Source organism: Aethalodelphis obliquidens, unplaced genomic scaffold (assembly GCF_003676395.1).
Source record: "Aethalodelphis obliquidens isolate GAN/ISIS:26980383/991018 unplaced genomic scaffold, ASM367639v1 scaffold49, whole genome shotgun sequence".
NCBI lineage: Eukaryota > Metazoa > Chordata > Mammalia > Artiodactyla > Delphinidae > Aethalodelphis > Aethalodelphis obliquidens.
The window spans coordinates 5,332,211-5,354,017 of NW_020837993.1; positions in this window are offsets into that span (position 1 = coordinate 5,332,211).

Sequence of the window (21,807 nt, forward strand, 5' to 3'; positions counted from 1 at the left end):
GGGGGGGAGGGGAGATGATGAAGGGCCAGTGGTGCTGCTGAACCGTGCATCCTACCTTGTGTTCATCCAAGGCACTTATACCTTTCCTTTGCTTTTTTCTTCTATGTTTGAGAATTACAAAACAATAAGAGAATGGCTTATATTCATAATTTACACAGATAATTTATTGCAGTTTTGACCTTTCTATTACACGTCCAACAGCTGTGAAATCCTTGCTTTTTCCGTCAGTGGGAAGTTGGCAGATAGGAAGACTTGCCCTCCCAACCCCCCTCCATGCGATGCTCAGAGTTCCTGGGCGTAGAGGAACAGGGTTTCTTGTCAGGACAAGCAGCTGAGCTTCTTAGTTTATGGACTGTTCACCCCATAAACTCTTCTATGGTAGAATGTGCAGGACCTCTGCATGGTTCCCTGTTTCCCCTGACACTCTCGCCTCCCTCCCTCTCTCTGTCTCTCTCTCTCTCTCTCTCAGAGCAGTGGCTGCTGTTGCCGACCGCAACTAGGGCGGGGAATACTTGCTTGGCAAACAAGGAGGAGAGAGGGCAGCAGGGGGCAAGGAATCCTCCAATGCTTTCCTCTGGGCCCTGGAGACGTGGGGTCTGAAGAGGAGGGTAGAGGCCCATGTGTTGTACCATAAAATTCTAGGAGCACTCCATCTGCACCGCAGGCCTGAGAATACTCAGCGTGACAGTGTATATAACATTCCTGGCTTATGCTTCTTAATACCAGTCTATAAAAATAACAGTCCAACTGGATGAGATCATGGGGAGATTGTGAGGGGCCATATGCCATGGCCTGAGTTGGTGCTGACTGACATTTGGAGGCTTAGATTCTTGGACTTGTTGGTTTGGGAAGGAGAAGAAATCAGAGGGTAGGAATGGGGCTGGGGAGTAGGAAAAAGAGAATGAATGAGCCTATCTTAGCAGAAGAGAAGCCCATCAATTAAGGCATAACGGGCGGGGCTAATATTATCATTTACTGGGCATCTACTATGTGCCAGAGAATGTTTATGTTTTGTCTCATTAATCTTCTGTACAGTATGAATTGGATAGTTAAGTCCCATTATCCAACGGAGGAAACTGTGTCTCAGCTAAAGTGCGTATCTGAGACTTGACTGAAGGCTGTATGCGGGTAGAGACAATACTCAACCCCAGGGCTTTATGACCCCAAGGCTGGGTGCACTGTTTTTATGCTGCAGAATTTTCTTGTTAGGAGGAAGTCAGTTTTACTGTGAGTGAAAATCTCCAATTGCAGTTTAGATAGCTGTTGGAAACTGGTTTAGTTGATTTCATCTTACTGAACTGAGCCGTTGCCTTAGGAGCCTGTGGACAAAGCTTTTCTCTCTTCTTTCCAGGCTGCTGTGATTTGGGATGGGCCATATTGACGAACACAGCTGCTGCTGGCTCAGATTGTTGGAGATGAGAGACCAGTGACAGAGACCAGTGGTTAGCCTCTTAGATAAACCTCAGCTTCCCCAGGGGATAGCTCAAACAGACACAGCTCTGCCACACAGACATGAACAGACCACTCCCCAGGCTCATCATCATTGGCACCCCCTGAACAAAACTCAAAGTAATTTAAAAACTTGGTTCAGTTGCATCTCTATATTATATATATTTCAATAAAAAATATAGCAGCTACTGAGTACCTTCTGTGTCTCAGATACTTCACAGGCATAATGCATTTTAATTTTCACAGCAACCTTATCAGGATGGTGGAGTTGGGTCCATCTTATGGAAACAAAAAAACCAAAAACAAGAGGCTCAGAGCAGGTAAGTAAGCTGCTCAAAGTAATACTATGATTAAGTTGTTTTGAGATTTGAATTCCCTCTGTCTGATTTCAGAAGATTTTTTCCCACTGGTGTTCGTCCCATCTCAAGAGGCACCAGGGAACATCCTGTCTCATTAATCACATTGGGTGTGCTTTGGTTAAAATTGGGCCCAAGATTTTGTCACCAACTTCATAAACTGTGTTGAGATTTATTAGAAAGCCCTGTGTAGTCCAGCTGTTGAATGACACTCTTACTTAAGCTGCAAACAAAGATCTTTTCCTCTCTTCACTGAAAATGGCCCATGTTTTTTAAAACAAAATGACATGTTTGGTAACAGCTTTTGGGGACATAATTCGCATACCATATGATTCTCCCATTGAAAGTGTACAATTCAATGTCTTTTAGTATATTCACAGAGGTGTCCTAAACCATCACCATAATTTATGAACACTTTCACTTCCCCAACAAAATTATATTTTTAATCAGAAAAAAGAAATTCACATTAAACGAAACTGAAAAATAAAAGAGGATCTCTCATGATTCTACTGCCTCGATTTAACTTTTTTTCATTATTGCCACACTTTCCTGTCTTTATGTACCAAAGATACAGAGTAACACAGTTCCAGTCATCCTGTGCATATTGTTTTATGTCTGCTTTTGTAAGGTGACATTTCCCCGTGTTGTTACTTTGCATTTCTAATGGTCCGTGATATTCTCTCACTTTAATGTGCAGTAATTTACAAACTCACCCCCTTTTGCTAAACCGTTAGATTGTTTTTCCTATCATAAATAATGTTGCAGTGAACATCTTTGCACATAAAAACTTATTTCCCCTGTTGAATATATTTCTTGGGGCTGCATTCTCAAGAGTGGAATTACCGGGTCAAAGGGTACGATCATTTTATGTTCCTCTCTCCCCTCTTCCAGTTTATTCACAAAGCGGTGACACTATCTTTCAAAATGAAAACAAGTATGGTATATATATGAGAGAGATAACATTATACATAAAAATTAATTTAATACAAGGGTTTTGGCTCATTATGTAGGTCGGGGACAGGCAAAATCTGTGAGGTCAAACATCATCCATTTCTTGAGAGCCCACAAATATTGTCCTTTATGTGTCCCACCTGGTGACTTAAATAACTTTACTATTTCCCCATTTCCCTTAGAAAATGATTCCTACAGAAAATGATTCCCTCAGCCTCCTGACCTTTTGTTGATTGCTGTTAGCCTGGGGCAGCCCTTTGTTTCCAGCTGTTCTTAGAAGCCACTTTGCTGGCATTTAACCCTTTGAAGCCTCACAGGGGTGAATGACATGGGGGATGGGGAGAGAATTTGTATACTTTTACCACTATACCTTCAGGTCAGGGAGAGCTAAACCTGAGAGATACAGTTGTGGCTCAAAAAATTAGAATATCTCCAACTTGTTCTGTTGTAAATAACAACAATTTGGGAAGCTCCGATGCTGGTTGACCTGTAATGTCCACATGAGAGGAGCTGTTAGGAGTGAGAGCCTTGCTGAATTACTGAGAGAGATTTTTAGAGCTCGGGCATAGTCACCCTCGATGCCTCATCGCCCCAGAAACATGTTTTGAATTTCAGGATTTGTGACATTCTTAGATGTCACCTAAGATCGTCCAAAATCCTTACTGGAGTCATGAAATTCTGTATCAGAATTTCAGATGCTTTTGGGCATAAGCTGCAGGAAATCCAAATTAAGCTAGCTGAGAAGATAATAGGAGTTTTTATGTAATTGGAAAGCCCAAGGATGCGGTTGATGTCCAACAAAGCTTGATCCAGAAGCTCTGGATTGAATATTTTTCCTTTTCTTCCCTCTACTTTCCAAGGCATCGGCTGTATCCTAAGGCTGACCCCCACATGGTCTCAAGATGGTTGCCAGGAACAAATTGGGTGGCAGGGGCGGGGGGAACGCATGCTTCCTTGCTAATGTTCAGTAGAAGAGATGGGTTATTTCTTTCTTCTAACCGTAGGATCTAAATCCTAGACTTTACTGTGACTGGACAAACTTAGGTCACATGCTCATTTCTGAACTAAGTGTTGTGTCCAGGGGATGAGGTTATGCTGATTTGTGAATCATGGTTTAGACCCATCAGGGTCCATTCAGATTAATCCCACCCAAACTGAGAGGGGTTCTGCTTTGGGAAAGTGGTGTCAGGGAGGCAGCTAATGCTCCCTATGATTTTTGTGTCAACCTCCTAGATAAGGGAATCATCCCACTTTTGCTTAAACTACTTAAATGGAAAGCTTATGTGAGAAATCATTCTCTTCCCCCAGAGTATGTATAAGTTTGGAGCATGTGCCCCTGATTCCTAGAAGAAAAATGTATGTAGAAAATAAATAAGGAAAAATGGGTTTCATAGATGCATACATTTTTTAAAAAATTTATTTGTATTTGGCTGCGTTGGGTCTTCATTGCTGAGCATGGGCTTTCTCTAGTTGCGGCTAGCAGGGGCTACTCTTCGTTGCGGTGCACAGGCTTCTCATTGCAGTGGCTTCTCTTGTTGCGGAGCATGGGCTCTAAGAGTGCAAGCTTCAGTAGTTGTGGCATGAGGGCTTAGTAGTTGTGGCTCACAGGCTCTAGAGCGCAGTCTCAGTAGTAGCGCACGGGCTTAGTTGCTCCACGGCATGTGGGATCTTCCCGGACCAGGGATCGAACCCATGTCCCCTGCATTGGCAGGCGGATTCTTAACCACTGTGACACCAGGGAAGTCCTTATATATGCAAATTTTTATAATGAGACAGGACTGACTGATTGGCAAACAGGAATGGGGGAACATGAAGAATCAGACCAAGGTTTTGAGTTGGGAGAGGATGGTGGAGGGGGAGGGAGCAGGCACAATGAGAAGAAAAGACATGACCTGAGATCTATATACATAAGAGTGCATGACTTGAAGTTTCCCTGAAACCCTCATGGGTCCCCACTCATGGATCCTAGACTAGGACCAAAGGCAAGCATATTTATTGAAGAGATTTGTTAATGAGACATTTGGTTAAATTCCAGGGAGGAGGATCTATGATGAGATTTATATTTAATTACTTATCAGATTTAATTACTTTAGATTTAATTCACTTACTTAGATTTAGGAAAGGAAGTTTCTATCTGAAACTGTAGGGCTGTACCTGGACCCCCCCTTGGAAAGCATCCATTTTCCCCAAAGATGGCGGTTACATGAGAGGTGGGCAGACTAGGGCAGAAGCAGGTTAGATATATATATATATATATTAGTTTCCTTGCACTGCCATAACAAATTGCCACAAATTGAGTGGCTTAAAACAACAAACATTTATTCTTACACAGCCCTATAGAACAGAAATCCAGAATCATGGTGTTGGCAGGGCCATGATCCCTCAGAAGTGTTTAGGGAAAAATTTCTCCTTGCCTCTTCCAGCTTCTGGTGGTGGCTGGCAATCCTTGGTGTCCCTTGGCTTATGGCAACATGAGCCTAATCGCTGCCTTGATCTTCACATGGACAACTTCTCTCTCTGTGTGTGTGTGTGTGTGTGTGTGTGTATGTTCCCATTGTCTTCTGTGCAGGCCTCTTTCTGGATTTCCCTCTTCTTATAAGTACACCAGTTATTGGATTAGGGCCTACCCTAATCCAATATGACCTCATCTTAACTTGATGACATCTACAAGGACCCTATTTCTAAAGGTCATATTATGAAGTTCCAGGTAGACATGATTTTGGGAGACACTACTCAACTCAGGACAGAATGTAAGCAAGGCTTTTGGCCCAGGGCAGAGAGAGAGCTGAACCAAGCAACAAAGTGGTACACTTGTAATTCCCCTGCCATTATATAGCTATCCCTGGATTTTCTCATACAGTAGGCAAGGAGTTTACTGAATGACTTGTGGAGACTGTGAAATTTTGATGGCCAGTGGAGGTGTGGGGCAAGTGAAGTGGAGAAAGGGTGGAGCTTGGGAGACTGAGGCAGAGGTGGAATGTCCCTCCTGAGTCCCCATGCGCTAATGTCAGCCATTTGGAAGGCCTGTGAGTGTTCTGACCCTGGGATTCATGAATGAGGGTCCAAGGGGAATCCAGGGACTGCTTGGTATGGGAAGGGGGCACTGGGAACCCATGCCATTCTGTATGAAACTTTGAGAATGTGCATAAGCATTTATCTGTTAAGAGGACCTGTACCAGTCATGGAACCCTTAAACAAGTCTATGACATGTCCCCTCTTCCTCTCCAAATTGAAAACAGTGGCTTTAGTGGTGTGTCGAGCACTCCAGGAATCTGGTGTAACGCAGCAGTATTCCTCAAGTGGGACAGAGCTGGAGAGTCCCGGCTGTTGAGGAAGGCAGCCCAGGCATTATGGGAGGGTGGCTCTGGTCCCCACACTGCTTCCACCAGCTTGTGTGACCCTAGACAAGCCATGCCTTCCCAGTGGCTTCAGCTACCACATCTGGAAAGATGGTTGGGACGAGATGATCTTGATGGTCTCTCCCAGTCTTAGCAATGTAAACACTGCCACTTTTTTATGTTGCATTAATTTGGTGCATGTTAGTGATGCTTGAGCAAATGGTTGGTGGGCACACCTGCCCATTGATGTGTTCTGTTGGGTATGCACATTTGCAAGGTAGGGCTTGTGAAGAGTCAATGAAATAATACATGGAAGGGGCCAGGCTGGTGGCTGTAATGAGTAAGTGCTAGTTCACCTGCTGTTATGAACACATCAATATTTACTTTCCATGCACATCAATTTTGCTGAAGTGAGCATTTAAATAAAAAATACAGGGCTTCCCTGGTGGCACAGTGGTTGAGAGTCCGCCTGCCGATGCAGGGGACACGGGTTCATGCCTTGGTCCGGGAAGACCCCACATGCCGCGGAGTGGCTGGGCCCATGAGCCATGGCCACTGAGCCTGTGCGTCCGGAGCCTGTGCTCCTCAACGGGAGAGGCCACAACAGTGAGAGACCCGCGTACCGTGAAAAAAGAAAATTAAAAATACAATGAAAAGACATCCTACAGAACGGGAGAACTTATTTGCAAATGATATGACCGATAAGGGACTAATATCCAATATTTATAAATAGCTCATACAACTCAACATCAAAGAAAACAAACAATCCAATTAAAAAATGGGCAGAACTGAATAGACAGTTTCCCAAAGAGAAAATGCTGATAGCCAACAGGCACATGAAAAGATGCTCAACATCACTGATGATTAGGGAAATGCAAATCAAACCCACAATGAGATATCACCTCATGCCTGACAGAATGGGTATCATCGAAAAGAACACAAATAACAAATGTTGGCAAGGATGTGGAGAAAGGGAGCCCTTGTGCACTCTTGGTGGGAATGTAAATTGGTGCAGCCACTATGGAAAACAGTATAGAGGTTTCTCAAAAAGCTAAAAATAGGACTACCATATGACCCAGCAATTCCACTCTGGGGTATATATCTGAAAAAACTGAAAACACTAATTCAGAAAGATACATGCACCCCAATGCTCATAGCAGCACTATTTATAATTGCCAAGCTAAGGAAGCAACCTATGTGTCCATCAACAGATGAATGCATAAAGAAGCTGTGGTAGATATATACAATGGAATACTACTCAGCCATAAAAAAGAATGAAATTTTGCCATTTGCGGCAATGTGGATGGACTTGGAGGGCATTATACTAAGTGAAATAAGTCAGACAGAGAAAGACAAATACGGTATGATATCACTTATATGTGGAATCTAAGAAATACAACAAACTAGTGAATAAAACAAAAAAGGAAGCAGACACAGATACAGAGGACAAACTAGCGGTTACCAGTGAAAGTGAAAGAGGGAAAGGGGGAGGGGCAATATAGACGTGGGGGATAAAGAAGGGTTATTATGGGATTATATGAAATCATGTATGTGAAACTTTTGAAAACTGTAAGCACTATAGAATTTAAAGAATGTTTCATTCAATAAAAAATATTCTTTTACATGAAATTCAAACATAAGAAAATAAATCTTTTTTTGAAAAAAATTAAAAACACAAAATCAAAGTGTCAGAGTAAGGGAATAACTGGAATGTTGAATGACTGAAATGAAGGATTTCCAGGGGCTTATGAAAACAGAAGGCCTGGGCTGCAGTGTGACTCCTTCTGTGTGCTTCTAACTGCTGTAGCTGGCCCTCCATGGCTTCCCCAAGCCACTGTGAGGGACTCAGAGGGGCAGGATGTGGAACCAGGTGATCCTGGGTTAAAGAGGCCTCATAAGGAGGTGTCCCGCAGACAGGGCCTAGGTCAGGCTGCCCCAAGAACACTCATTACTCCCCTTCCTTGTTTTTTAGATGTCTTTTGTTTTCTTTCTTTTATCTTACTATATCTTATGTGCTATGAGAGGTGCGTTTATCACAATAGCTGTTGAATCCCTCTTTCTGGACACAAAAAGACCTTTTTGTGGGGCCCGAGCAGAAGATCTGAGGCTGAACCTGGTTTATCTGCACAACACAGGCAAAGGAGAGCTGAAAGGCAGCCTCTGAGTGGAGTCAGATGGGAAGCCCAAGAGATGGTCTGGGGAGAAGCAGGCTGAGGGGCTGGCACGGAGGCAGTGGCCAGGGCGGAGGCCGTGGCATGAACTCTGGAGAACCAGCAGTGAGTGGACTTGAGGCAGATTCTAGAATCACTCTCTGAGCTGCAGGGCCACAGTGCAGGGTGTCTGCAGCCGGGAGGGGGAGTTCTTCTGGACTGGTGCTACCTTTGTGCTGCTTGGGAAGCCTTTGATGATGCCCAAAGGAAAGTGAGGAGGCCGTCGAGGTCTGAAGTGAGAGTCAGGGACCAGCTCCCCCAACAAAGGCTCTCCTGCCAGTGGGCTGTGTGATCTGGGAAAGGCGCTTCCTCTTTCTGGGCCCGAGGGTCCTCATTTGTTTGGGAACCCCATTTGCTGAGTGAGGTAGTTGGCGGTTGATCTCTGATCAAGGACTGCTCTCAAGTTCTAGGAGCTGTAAACCTCTCTAAAGAGTTAATTGTTAACTCCAGTGTAAAGTGTTGATGGCTTAAGTGAGCCCTCCTCCTGGGTTATTTGCATTTTAGATGGTACTCCTAGGAGACCAAAATTCCTTGAAGACCCTAAGAGAATAGGGCCTTAGTGATGGCATAAAGGGTGTGTGTGTGTGTGTGTGTGTGTGTGTGTGTGTGTGTGTGAGAGAGAGAGAGAGAGAGAGAGAGAGAGAGAAAGAAAGAGAAAGAGAGAGGGAGATGGTTTTGTTTAAAATTCCTTAAATCTTCAATCTGTCTTTGCTACATTGAAGGATGAAGATTTTATGGAACCATCTGTGATACTCAGACCTTAGGGGCACTCATGGTGGAATGTGCAGGAACTACTTTTAATATCTTATTTAGCTACAGTAAGTTAACTGAAATATCAGGTACTAAATCAGTGTGATTGTAATTTGGTGGTTATTTGGGATTCTGGGGGTGGAAAATGATCAGAGAGATGCGGGCCAGGAGATTAGGTGATGCCCCAGGTCTCTTCGGTAGTAAGACCTCACCCCTGTGAGCCAGGTTTGACCTTGGTTCTCCCATCTCCAGTCCCTTGTCTTCACTGCAGGGCCCTGCTGTGCTCACCACCAGAGCATGAGTTTCTCCAGGCTGGTTCACTGCTGAGAGCCAGAGTCAGGAAGATAACAGGTACTCAAGAAACTGGTTGAAGGTCGCTGCTCTGAGCTCTGTCTCCCAGATGAGACAGTTGAGACTCCGAGTCCACCCAGCTGGACAGTGGTCAGTACTCCTGCGTCTGTGGGCTGAGAACTCCGTGTTTCCTCTCTGGAGGTACCTCCCAGGCAGGTGGTCACAAGACAGGTGGAGCTTGCCCTCTGCTGCTGAGTGAGGGGCTGGCCCAGGGCTTCACTGCCTTCCAGCTCTGATCCTTGGGCCCAGCTGTCAGGGCTGCTGGACTTGGAAGCTTTTCAGGGTAGAATCTGGGAGACTGAAAGCGAACCACCCACTTCGCATCCCAGCACCTCCCACCTTGCTTTCTCAGAAATGGATAAAGTGAGTTTGTCACTTCCAAGAAAAGGATGGGCAGACTGTATGTGTTGGCAATGATAACAGTCAAGCTTTAAAGCAAAGATCGAATGTCGGAAAACTTAGGTCCACCATTGTGAGCTTGATAGGCTCCTAATACTTAAAGACTTTCTGATGAGATTGGCAGTGATGTTAACAAACTGACTTCTTTGATACTGTATAATGCAATCTGTCAGCATTTAGATCTGTGCAACTCTGTGAACTAATATTTCCCAAACGACCAATGAATGATGCTACAGAATCATGCACAGATAAAAGATCTATTGAAAGTGCGAGAGAAACCAGTGGATTTTTACAGAACAGAGTGCCAAAAGCTCATTGATGTAATTTTGGATTCCACATTGTTAATAACCTTTAAGAAACTACCACTTAGTGGGTTTTAGTGTATTATCAAAGAAGAGAGTCTATAAAATTATCTGCAAAGGCTATTAAAATACTCCTCCTCTTTCCAACTGCATCTCTTCATATGCTTCAACCAAAATAATATATGGCAGGTGGAATGCAGAAGCAGATATGAGCATCCCACTTACTTTTATTGTCACACATTAAAAAGATTTGGAAAAATGAAAAACACATCGCTTCTCTCCTCACTAAATTACTTGTTCTGGAATATAATGTTTACTAAAACATTATTTTTAGTAAAAATGTTATTTACGTTTACATATAATGAGTTTATTATTTTTTTAAATAAGTGAAGAAATCTTTAAAAACTTTCAGTTTTATTTTCCAAGATGGTAAATATTGACAGATGTAACAGATATGAACAAAAGCTCTTGGGGCTCTAATTTATTTTTAAGTGTATAAAGGGTACCCTTTCTCCTGCTCAAAACTTGTGAACTGATTTAGAATATACAGAGAACTCCCACAAATCAACAAGAATAAGACAGGATCCCAACAGAAAAAATGGGCAGGCATTGCAAACAGGTAATTTATAGAAAAAGCCGACAAGCATATGAAGAGTTGCTTGGGCTAATTCTTCATCAGAGAAATGCCAATAAAAATGGGACATGACTTTATACCTACTATTGGCGAAATATAGAAAACTGAATAATGACAAGCATTGATGGGGCTGTGAGGATAGAGGACAGGCTCCCTTTCTGTTGGTAGGAGTCAGAAAAGTACAGCTGTTCCAGAAAGCAATCTAGTAGTAGTAGTTACTCCAATGAAACATGCATAGTAGATGGTTGATGGTGAGAGTTGTACAACGATGTGAATGTACTTAGTACCCCTGAACTGTACAGTTAAATATGGTTAAAATAGTATGTTTTACATTATGTGACTTTTACCACAACAAAAAAAATTTAAGAAATAGGCACAGTCTGTATGACTGAGTATTTCTACATTTGGGTGTACGAGCAAAAGAAACTGTTACACAAGTCTTTTTTTTTTAACATCTTTATTGGAGTATAATTGCTTTACAATAGTGTGTTAGTTTCTAACAAAGTGAATCAGCTATACGTATACATATGTTCCCACCTCTCTTCCCTCTTGCGTCTCCCTCCCACCCTCCCTAGCCCAAGTCTTCTGACATGTGTGCAGGATGTTTACCCCAGCTGTTTTTGACAGCAGGTGGCGGGAAGACTTCCAGGCACCCATCACCATGAGTGTCCTGGGAACACGTGAATGCACACTACCTGACGCCTGGATGCCGGGGGGTATGTCATAAGGAGTTGAGAAAGGGGCAGAAGTGGTCCATAGCACAATATCATTTATGTAAATCAAAATGAGTCATAGGAGGCAATGTGTGTTTTGCAAGAGCACAAACAAGTGAAAGATCTACACTGTGATAGTTTCCTAGGGGTGCTAGGAAACGTCCCAAACTAGTTGATTACAAAACAACGGAAATGTATTCTCTTACAGTTCTGGAGTCCAGAAGTTAAAAGCAAAGTGTCAGCAGGATTGGTTTCTTCTGGAGGCTCTGAGGCAGAATCTGTTCCATGATTCTCCTAGCTTCCGATGGTTGCTGGCAATCCTTGGCAGTCAGGTCCCCAGGTAAATACCTTGAGATCCCTTCCTGCAACAAACTATCTCTACAGAGGAGGGAACCATAGGGAGATGGTCTAAGGACGGGAGGTGTAATGATCAGAGCTCTCTAAAGATGAAAGGACTGCCATTGATAGGTAACAAAAAATGAATGCGAACAAAAAAATGGCCTGGGGACCAACGGGCAGAGCTATGGTAGGAGGGTCCCAATCATCATATGAGTTGCTGAACCAGGTAGTTTTATATTTCCTATCAACTCTGGGAGGCAGTGTCTGGTATTCTGCCTGCTCTCTCTCCATCCTGTTCTACCTACCCTTCTCTTCAGTCTCTGTGGGATAGTTTTGTCACTCCACCAGTAAGTGGCCAAGCTGGACATCAAGTCTGGGTCAGTCTGACCCCAAGGGTGATACCTCGACTACTCTTTGGACCCAGCGTCTTCCGGACACGGGGTGTTCCCGCTGGAAAAGACACGTGACATTTACTCTCCCAACCTGTTCTTTTTACAAAAGAGGAAACCGTGGCCCAAAGAGGGAAACACATGGCTTTTCTTAAAGTCTTACATGTGGATCAAGCAACACGGCTGGGAATTGAAGGCCGGGAATCTTGACGTGGGTCCACTGCTCTTCCCCTCTCTTGTTTGGGGACTGAGGAGCCTGGCTGTTTTTCCTGATTCCATCAACCACTGAGCAAACCTCAGGCTCTCCGTGTCTTTGGGTGTAAATGGGAACCTTCCAACTTTGCCAACTCCTGGGCTCAGGTGGCATTATGCTCAGCATTGATTACATGTTGAGGGGAGAGCTGAGCCTTTTTTTAGGGTAAAAGTACACTTAAAAGACACTATTTACATTATTCTTATTTTTTTATTGAAATATAATTGAGGTACAATATTATATAAGTTACAGGTGTACAATATAGTGATTCACATTTTTTAGCAGTTATATTCCATTTATGGCTAATATGAAATATTGGCTATATTTTCTGTGTTGTACAATATATCATTGTAGTTTATTTTATACATAATAGTTTAAACCTCCTAATCTCCTACCCCTATTTTTTTAACTACCCTCATCTATTTGTAACCAGGGCTTCTTAGAATGATACTAAAAAAAAAAAAGAGTAGAGAAATGATCCCAAATTTAAACTGAAATTCTTCCTGTCATTTCCTGGTCAGCATAAGTAATATTGAGTTTTCTATCTAAATGCTCATATAAGATATGAAATACCCGGGTAACGGGAGCAATTTGCTTCTTAAATTGGAACCTTGCAAATCAATGATCAGGAAGTAGAGCACGCATTTTCTCCTAAGCCACAAAATTTATTCTTCAAAATGACATCGTGCTGCTCACTGCGTGTCATAATCAAACCAGGAGTGAGCTCCTGCCTCCAAATCTTGGTGAAAAAGAAAAAATAAACCTCATCTGAAAAGCTCTTAAGTCTTCTAAGACTTGTGATCCTATGTTTTCAAGACTGAAACGGTCTTAGGAATTTAAGGAGTTTAAGAAAGCAAAATTTAACTCCAGTTCAGTCCTTTATTGAATCACCGAAAGCAAAAATCCCAAGCTCCTCTGGGTGATGTTTTCTTGCAATCTCAGTAGGTAGAGAGCCTGGGGAAGAGCTGCAGAGGGCAGGATGAGGGGAGGCCGGTCCCATGGGGCTCACCTCCGGGCACCCTGTGCTGGCTGTTCTTCCTTGAATCAGTGGGGGATATCGCATTATACAAGAGCGGAAAAGGAGCTTAGCAGCTCCTTGGCATCATAATTCTCCATCCTAGCTGCACAGTGGAATTTCCTCTGATGCTTCAAAAAACCGTGAATACGTGGCCCCCATCCCTAGAGATTCTGATTCAACTGATCCAGTTGGCGCTCAGCACCTGTGTTACTGCAAGGATTCTAATGTTCAGCCAGGATTGGAACCTTGGCTTCTCACAGGGGCATAACGTGACAATGAAATGAGGAAAACAAGAAAAAGCACACCCAGAACAGTACCTGGAACCTAGGTGCTCAAACATAGTGGCTTCCCTTCCCTCACCTCCTCTGGGGTCTCCTACCTCTCCCCCAACCCGCTACCTTCGACCTCTTCCATCCTATCATTCCCATTCCCTCCCCACCTTGGGTTCCTGATGAGCTAATACAAGCAAAAACCTTTGCAAATCCCATCTAAGTGCCTGTTGTTTTCATGGGTGTGTACATATGAGCGAGTGTGCAGGGTGGGTTCCATACCCTCTTTGAAGGCAGGTGGTTGTGTGGGAAGCTTGGAGTCTATGATTTCTGGGAAGGTGTAGACAGCTTGTCTTTTTTTTTAATATATACGTACACAAACACATATATATGAAAATAATGCAACAATGAACCTTATGTTTGAAAACCTTAAACCAATCACTTCTTACTTTTAAATAACTTCATATGTGGTGAAAATGCGGCTAACTGTGTCCCATGTCCCAGGACAGGAGCCTTCTTCGAGTTCTCCCTGTAGAGGCTACTGAAGAGTTATGACCTCTTTCTGTCAGTGCTGTGAACCTTCCTGAGGGAGAGCTTGCCTTTTACCCATGCGGGGAGCTTCTGGGAGCATTCACTGTCTTTGTAACTTGGGTGTCCAGTAGACTGTCCTAGGCTGGAGATGGGTGGCCTGAGCATGGGGAGAATTGCATGATTTTGTAGTCTGGGGACTCACACTTGGGAATGAAGAAGGGAGGGGGGATTCCAGACCTGAGCTCAGAATTTTGCTGTTGTCCATCCACTCTGGGCAGGAGTGATGGGCAGCCCCAAGAGTCCTGTTGGGTTGAAGCAGGGCAGCAGAGGCTGGGAGGTCCAGACCTGTGCAGTCACCTGGCCCCTGTGCACCTTGCTTCCCTTCTCTTGTGACTCTTAGGCCCTTGGGCCTTGAAGCTACTGCACGTTTGGGCACATGGGGAGAGGAAGCTCACCTTTCTTTTCCAGCGTGTGGCTTGGCCTCCATCACTTCTGAAAGGGCCACAAGAGAAGCCCACCTGAGCCAGAGTTTGAGATGGTCTTGTTTCATCATAGCTGACCTTAGGGAACAGACGTGTGCAAAGTAAAGGCCGCCCCTCCTTGGATTGTGTCTCAGCGGGTAACTACAGCGGCCCAGAGAGACCTTAACCAGCCTCTTCAAACAGCTGAAAAACTTTTTTAAGTAGCCTGCTGACTTTGGCCCGGCCCTCAAAAGCCCTCAGGTACCTGGTGAGGCGGCCTTCTTGCAATTGTCATAACTCTCATGTTAAACATATTTATTTGGTGATTTGCTTGCCTTTGTAGTTAAGAAGTGACTTTGGCTCTGCCCTTTATTTTCCTTTGCAATTGTGGAGGATTTGAGAAACCAAGTAACCCTGGAAGTCTATTTGAAAGGAGCTCAACATTTTATTTAAGATGAGCTTTAATTGACCATAGAAATGAAAAGTTCTTACCAAAGATGGATATTGGAAAGACATACATCAGTGATTTTATTTCCTTATTACTGTTTGTATTGGAATTAAACTCTTCCAAATGAAGACTCAGGCTGGAGGGGAAAACTTATGAACCACTTCTGAGATTTACACCCCTAATATGGTACATCTAGACATAGCTTGGGCTTTTCATCAATACTCTGCCAATATGAGTCTGCTGCCCTCTGGGATGAAATTGCCTGGGCTGGGAGAGTAATTTGATCTTGGAGTGACTTTAATCAATGTGCTTCTGTTAAACAAATATTTCCAATTTTTCAGCATGTTTGTTTGCTTTGTAAATTTCCTTTTGCTGTCAATGTGCTGAGCCGGTGCCCTTAATTTCCACAGGTGGGACAGGACTGTTGGTTTCCCTGGGTAACTTCTCAGCATGGTGGGAGCTGGAGGGATAGAATTTCATGAGCCGTTCCAGCCAGCTGCTAAGTACCTGGGGCAAAGTTTGCAAGGACTCGGGGTGACCACCCCCTAACACCAAGTGCCCCCCACGTTGCTGAGGGAGGTTCAGTTGCCTGAGGTCTACTTTGGATGCATTTTTAATCATAGTGGTCGGCATAGACAGGAAGGCTGAGCCAGGAACGAAATACCTGAGAGCCACAGATGTTCCAGCTTGGGGGAACTTTCTGGAATGACCTCTCCAGGAGACTCTGCCGGTGGCCGTGGAGGAGATTATCTGAGGTCTGTTCACTAAGTCAGTAGCTTAAGAGGTGGAATATTAAAATTCTGTGCCCTGTGTTTCAACTTATAGAAACTGATGGCATAAAAATCGCTGATAGAGCAGCATTGTTTTAATGCATTTACATCCACTCTTTCAGCCCTCACTGGGAAGAAGAAAATCCCTTCTGAACGTGTCCCTAAATTTGTGCTGTAAGGAGACACGTGAAAAGCAAAGCTGAAGTTCTATAGAGGGAACAGGGCACAGACATGCATTCATCCCTACTCCCAAACCCACGGAGCACACCTGCACAGAGTCATACCTGGCCTGAGAGACCAGCCTGACCCGCTGGACTCCATTTGGTCAGCTCTCTCTCTTTTCCTCATAATCCTGCTGGTGACAGAAAAGTCACCTCCTCTTTCAGTCTGCAACGTTCTCCTCTCCAGTTACCCTTCTTCAAATTTTGCCCATCTTCAATTCTCGGCCCCAATGCTGGGCTTAATAAGCCCAAGGCTCTCATTTTGTACATCTCTTATGGTAGTGGGCATTGGCTGCCTTGTCCCATTGTCTTTGCTAGCCATTGTGAAGACAAGGACTCTCTTTGGGTTGGGTAGCTCAGTGTCACATACATGGAGGGAAAGCTCCTCACCTGAGGCCCTGGGTGACAATCTCTATCCCATGCTCCCATCCATCAGGCTTGCTCAGCAGCTGGTCTGTGCACTTCTGTTGGTCAACACCTGTGGCAAGGGATGCACCTCCTACAGGTTGGTGGCTGATTGGCCCTATGGAAGCTGACTTTTATAGAAACTACTTCAGCCTGAAGAACATAATAGTTGTCATATATCTTGGTCTTTGACAAAAACAGTGGCCTGGGGTGAAAAATTTTCAGTTGTGACCATGATGATAGTAACCTTTTCCAAGTGTCTCCTCTATATGTCAAATATAGTGGTCAGTGCTTTCAAGAATGTTTTCTCACAAATCTATGGGGTAAGTGGTAAGAGGCACACCTTGGGGATGAGCAATCAGGTTATGGAGATGCAATCAACTTCCAAAGCTAGACCCAGAACTGGTGAAGCCAAGACTGCCTGACTTCAAAGCCCTGCCCTCCTGTCTCCTGAGTTTCAGTCCTAAATCACTTGTCAAGAATTTGGGTTCCAAGTGAGATGGAAGCTTGAAATAAAGATCAAAGTTCCCTTGATGATCTATTGATTTTTCATAAGTGTGAGATTTGGGTTAGAGTGTTGTGTACAGACTGGAGTTCATTCCAACCTGTTTCCTGGTCACCTCTTTAACACTGACCTGCAAAGAATTAAACCTCCCACAGACAGTTGAATCCAGGTGTGCTCCAAACTATCATTTCTGTTGTACATATTCAATAAATATTCATAGTTTGGTTTTTATGATAGGAAAGGAAGAATATTTTCCCTAAGCTTACGTTTTCCCTATTGGAAATTCTTGGATGATTTTGCTGTTACAGTTGAATGAGTCATGTCCAATCTGATGGAGACGATTGTGGACTAGACTGTTTTGTCCCCTAAGTCCAGAAAAAAACAAAACAAAAAACTTATGTGTGATTACTAAACTGCCGAAGCAAGTGCTTAAACTTGGGTCTATGAATAAGTGGTTGATATAAATTAGTGGATAAATGTTTCTGACACATAAACGATGCCAGCTATATGGTAGAGGACACAATAGTAACTTCAGAGGGATTGCATATTGACGGGAGTATATGACTGAAAAGAGGCCAAGAAACATGAGACAGCAAACGCATACATGCATACTGACACCGCAGTAAATACTTATGAAAGAACTTAGTACTTACTGGTAGTAATAAAGAGATCTTGATTAGCAAAGTAGGACACCTTATCAGAAAGTGTATGGCTCTTGAAATACCCCTTAACCCCTGCCCTGTTTCCAGCATTACATGCCATAAGCAGGACTTTTGGGCAAAGGGCAATCTAAGAACACACTTTTCTCCCCTCCCTGATTCCCACTGGAAAATAAAATAGAAGCTGCCTCAGTGCTGTAGTGTGGCATCCACATTCGGGAAACTGAGGAATTTCTGCTGGATTGGTATACCTGGATAGAAGAGGAGTTTGTGATTCCCCTTGTGTAAAGCAGCAGGTTGCTTGGATGGGAAGAGGGAGATGAGAGATCAAAAAGAAATTCTTTTAGTACAAACCTGAGACCCCATAGCTGCAATTCCAAAATGTGAGCGTATTTGAAAAAGCACAGTTGTTTTCAAAATTGGTACCAGAATGGATTTGGCTACACAGAATCTAACCCTACCTGAACTGAGATGGATAATAGTCATGACATTGAGAATACAGGAGAAAAAATTCCCACAGGTGAAACGGTGAAAATGAATGATGGGTTAACTGCTGCACAATTGGACAACATGCCCTTATCTGTGAATAAGAGATCATGGCTGTTGACTCAGTCAGAAACTGTTTAGAGAGAAACTCGTGCTTACTGAGAGGGAGGACACAGGACACAGTAAGAAAAGCCATCTATAGTGGTGCTGGCTCTTCACCTGAGCATCTGCTCCCAACTCACTGATGTCCAACTCCAACCTGGTCACAATAGGAACCCCCAGCTGACACGGACGTTTCTTGCACGCAGAGCTAAAGGTATTTAGCCTAGTTTGAGCCAATATGGATTTGAAGTTATACTGAATGATTCCTTAGGAAAAATACTAGAGTTTGTATACTTGTATTGTATTACAAATTGTATTTGTAATTGTATTACAAATTGTATTAATGATGTATCCATTAAACATGTACAACTTTTTACGTGTTAATCATAACTCAATAAGTTGTTAAAAAGTTTCAGAGTATTTATGGTATAATCGCATTATTTCTCCAACCAGCCTGTAAAAATGTACATTAACTCTGAAAAAACTCTAATATGTTTATATTATTTTGTACCCTTTATCTCATTTACTGGGACTTTTCCTATGTTTTGTGGCAGAATGTGTATTCGATTTCAAGATGCTGCCTGAAACCTACCTGGGGTGTTGCATGATGCACGTATGATGGGCAAGGTGGGTGCTCTGCTCAAAACCCTGGGATCTATTTTTACAATTTCATTTTCATGTACTTTTACTTCCCAGGACCCATACCTGAGACCTGAGGCCCTTTCTTGGGGAACCACCCTCATGCTATGGGAGTCCACTTTGTGCCTGCACATTTGCAAGAGCTCAAAGCACCTGAGAATATATGCTTCATCTTCTCTCTCCCTCACCCTTAACCAAGGCCTCCAGCTGTCTCACCTTGGGTGGCACATCTTGGTGTAATTTATACTCCACTATTGCCCTGCAAGGTTCTTTCCTGTTATGGTAACCTTCGTTCTCCAGCTTCTACCTTTTTAAATTCTGAATTCTGAAACACAGCTGGCTCCAAGAGATTCAGAAAAGGATTGAAGATCTGTGTCTCCTTCTAAGGATGGGCTAGGACTGGCAGAGAGTGTAGCCCACAGACCCTTCGAAGGGCTCATCTTGAGCTCACCTTCACCTCCTGGAAGTTTACCAGGCACTATAGGCCACATGGCCTGATAGCCACAGGAAGTATGCGTTTCCTGTTAGTAATGATGGCCATGCAGTGAATGGCTGATGACTACTGAAGACAACTTTTCCAGACAATGAGTGGGCGCTCTGGCCTGAGTGATTCCTGGATGCTGTCCCAAATATAGACAAGATTTTCTATACATATTAATGAAGTTCTTTGCTCATAGCTATTGGCTTTGGAACCTCCCTTCTGTTCCCCTGCCCTGCTGACTTTCACAAAATCAGAGTTATACCATACTTTATTCAAAATATTCCCTTCTCTTTTAATGTGGGCCAGCATGATATGACTAGATACTTTAATGTTCTTTGCCAGAGCTCATCTCCAATGTCAATGCTGGACAAGCAAAGACCTTCCTGTATAAAGAGGAGAAAAAGAAAAACATGATTGAATACATCAATAAAATTGCAAAGAAATGATGACACTAAAGAATTACAATGAATGAATACCTATATTACTAAAATATGCAGAGAAGAACTTCAGAAAACATGAACTTGAACAGTAAGGTTAAAGACAGAATTATCCTTATGGTAGTTGATTATTATGAAGAAGGACCAGATAAGATCAGCAAATCCTGCAAGGAGATGAAAACCTTGACTATTGGATTAAGAATGGCAGAGGGGCAATAAACAACGAATTGGAGACTCTAGAAATTGAATCAGTAATAATACTGGCCCGAGAAATTCTCCCAGGAGTCAGCCTAAGAGTCCTTGGAGCACTTAGATGAGAGAATAGATAAAAGACCTGGAACACTTATCAAGAAGATGCAATGTGCATAAAACAAAAAGTCCTCAGAGAAAACAGCAAAGCAAAAACAGTGATTGAATAAATAGAAGACAACTTGCTTGAGTTGAAGAAACATATTTGGGTCTCTCCTGCATAGCAGATAAAGTGAATAATAAATATCTAGACCCATGCCGGTAATATTTTGAATATAAAGAATAAAAAGTATTCAAAATCAAAGAACAGGCCAGATATGAAGAAATCAAATCCACTGTTTTCTGAATCAATAGCATTAAAAGACAACTGAATAGTGTCAACAGAGTTTTCAGGGAAAATACTGTGACTCAAACTGACAGAGTCCTTCCTATGTGCAAGGTCACATTATGACTTTCATGGGCCCTTTGAATAGGAGGAGATACTGGCAAATGATATATCTGACAAGGGGTTAATATCCAAAATATACAAAGAACTCATACAACTCAACATCAAAAACTCAAACCACCTGATTTAAAAGTAGGCAGAGGATCTGAAGAGACATTTCTCTAAAGAAGACATACAGATGGTCAACAGGCACATGAAAAGATGCTCAATATCACTAATTAATCATCAGAGAAATGCAAATCAAAACCACGGTGAGATATCACCTCACACCTGTTAGAATGACTACTGTCAAAGAGACAACAAATTACAAGTGTTGGTGAGGATGAGGAGAAAAGGGAACCCTTGTGCATTGTTGGTGGGAATGTAAATTGGTTCAGCCACTTGGAAAACAGTATGGAGGTTCCTCAAAAAAATTAAAGATAGAACTACTGTATGATCCAGGAATTCCACTTCTGGGTATTTATCTGAAGAAAACAAAAACACTAATTAGAAAAGATATATGGACCATTATGTTCATTGCAGCATTATTTACAATAGCCAGGATATGGAAGCAACTTAAGTGTCCATCAATAGATGGATAAAGAAGTTGTAATATATATGTGCAGTGGAATATAACTCAGCCATAAAAAGAATGAAATTTTTCCATTTGCGACAATATGGATTAACCTAGACAGTATTTTGCTCTGTGAAATAAGTCAGGCAGAGAAAGACAAATACTGTATTATTTCACTTATATGTGGAATCTAAAAAACAAAACATATGAACAAACATAACAAAACAGAAACAGAGTTATAGATACAGAGAACAAACAGGTGGTTGCCAGAGGGGAAGGGGTGTGGGGGATGAGTGAAATAGGTGAGGGTGATTAAGAGGTACAAACTTCCAGCTGCAAAATAAATGAGTCACAGTTATAAAATGTACAGTGTGGGGAATATAGTCTATAACATTGTAATATCTGTGTATGGTGACATGTCATGACTAAATTATTGTGGTGATCAGTTTGAAATGTATAGAAGTACCAAATCACTACGCTGTGTAATAGGAGCTAACATAGTGTTGTAACTCAGTTATATTTCAAAAACAAACAAATGAACAAAAAAACTCATAGAAAAAGAGATTGGATTTGTGATTACCAGAGGCAGTTGGTTAGGGGAGGGGGAACTGGATGAAGGCAGTCAAAACTTACAAACTTCCAGTTATAAGATAAATAAGTACTAAGGGTATAATGTACAACATGATAAATATAA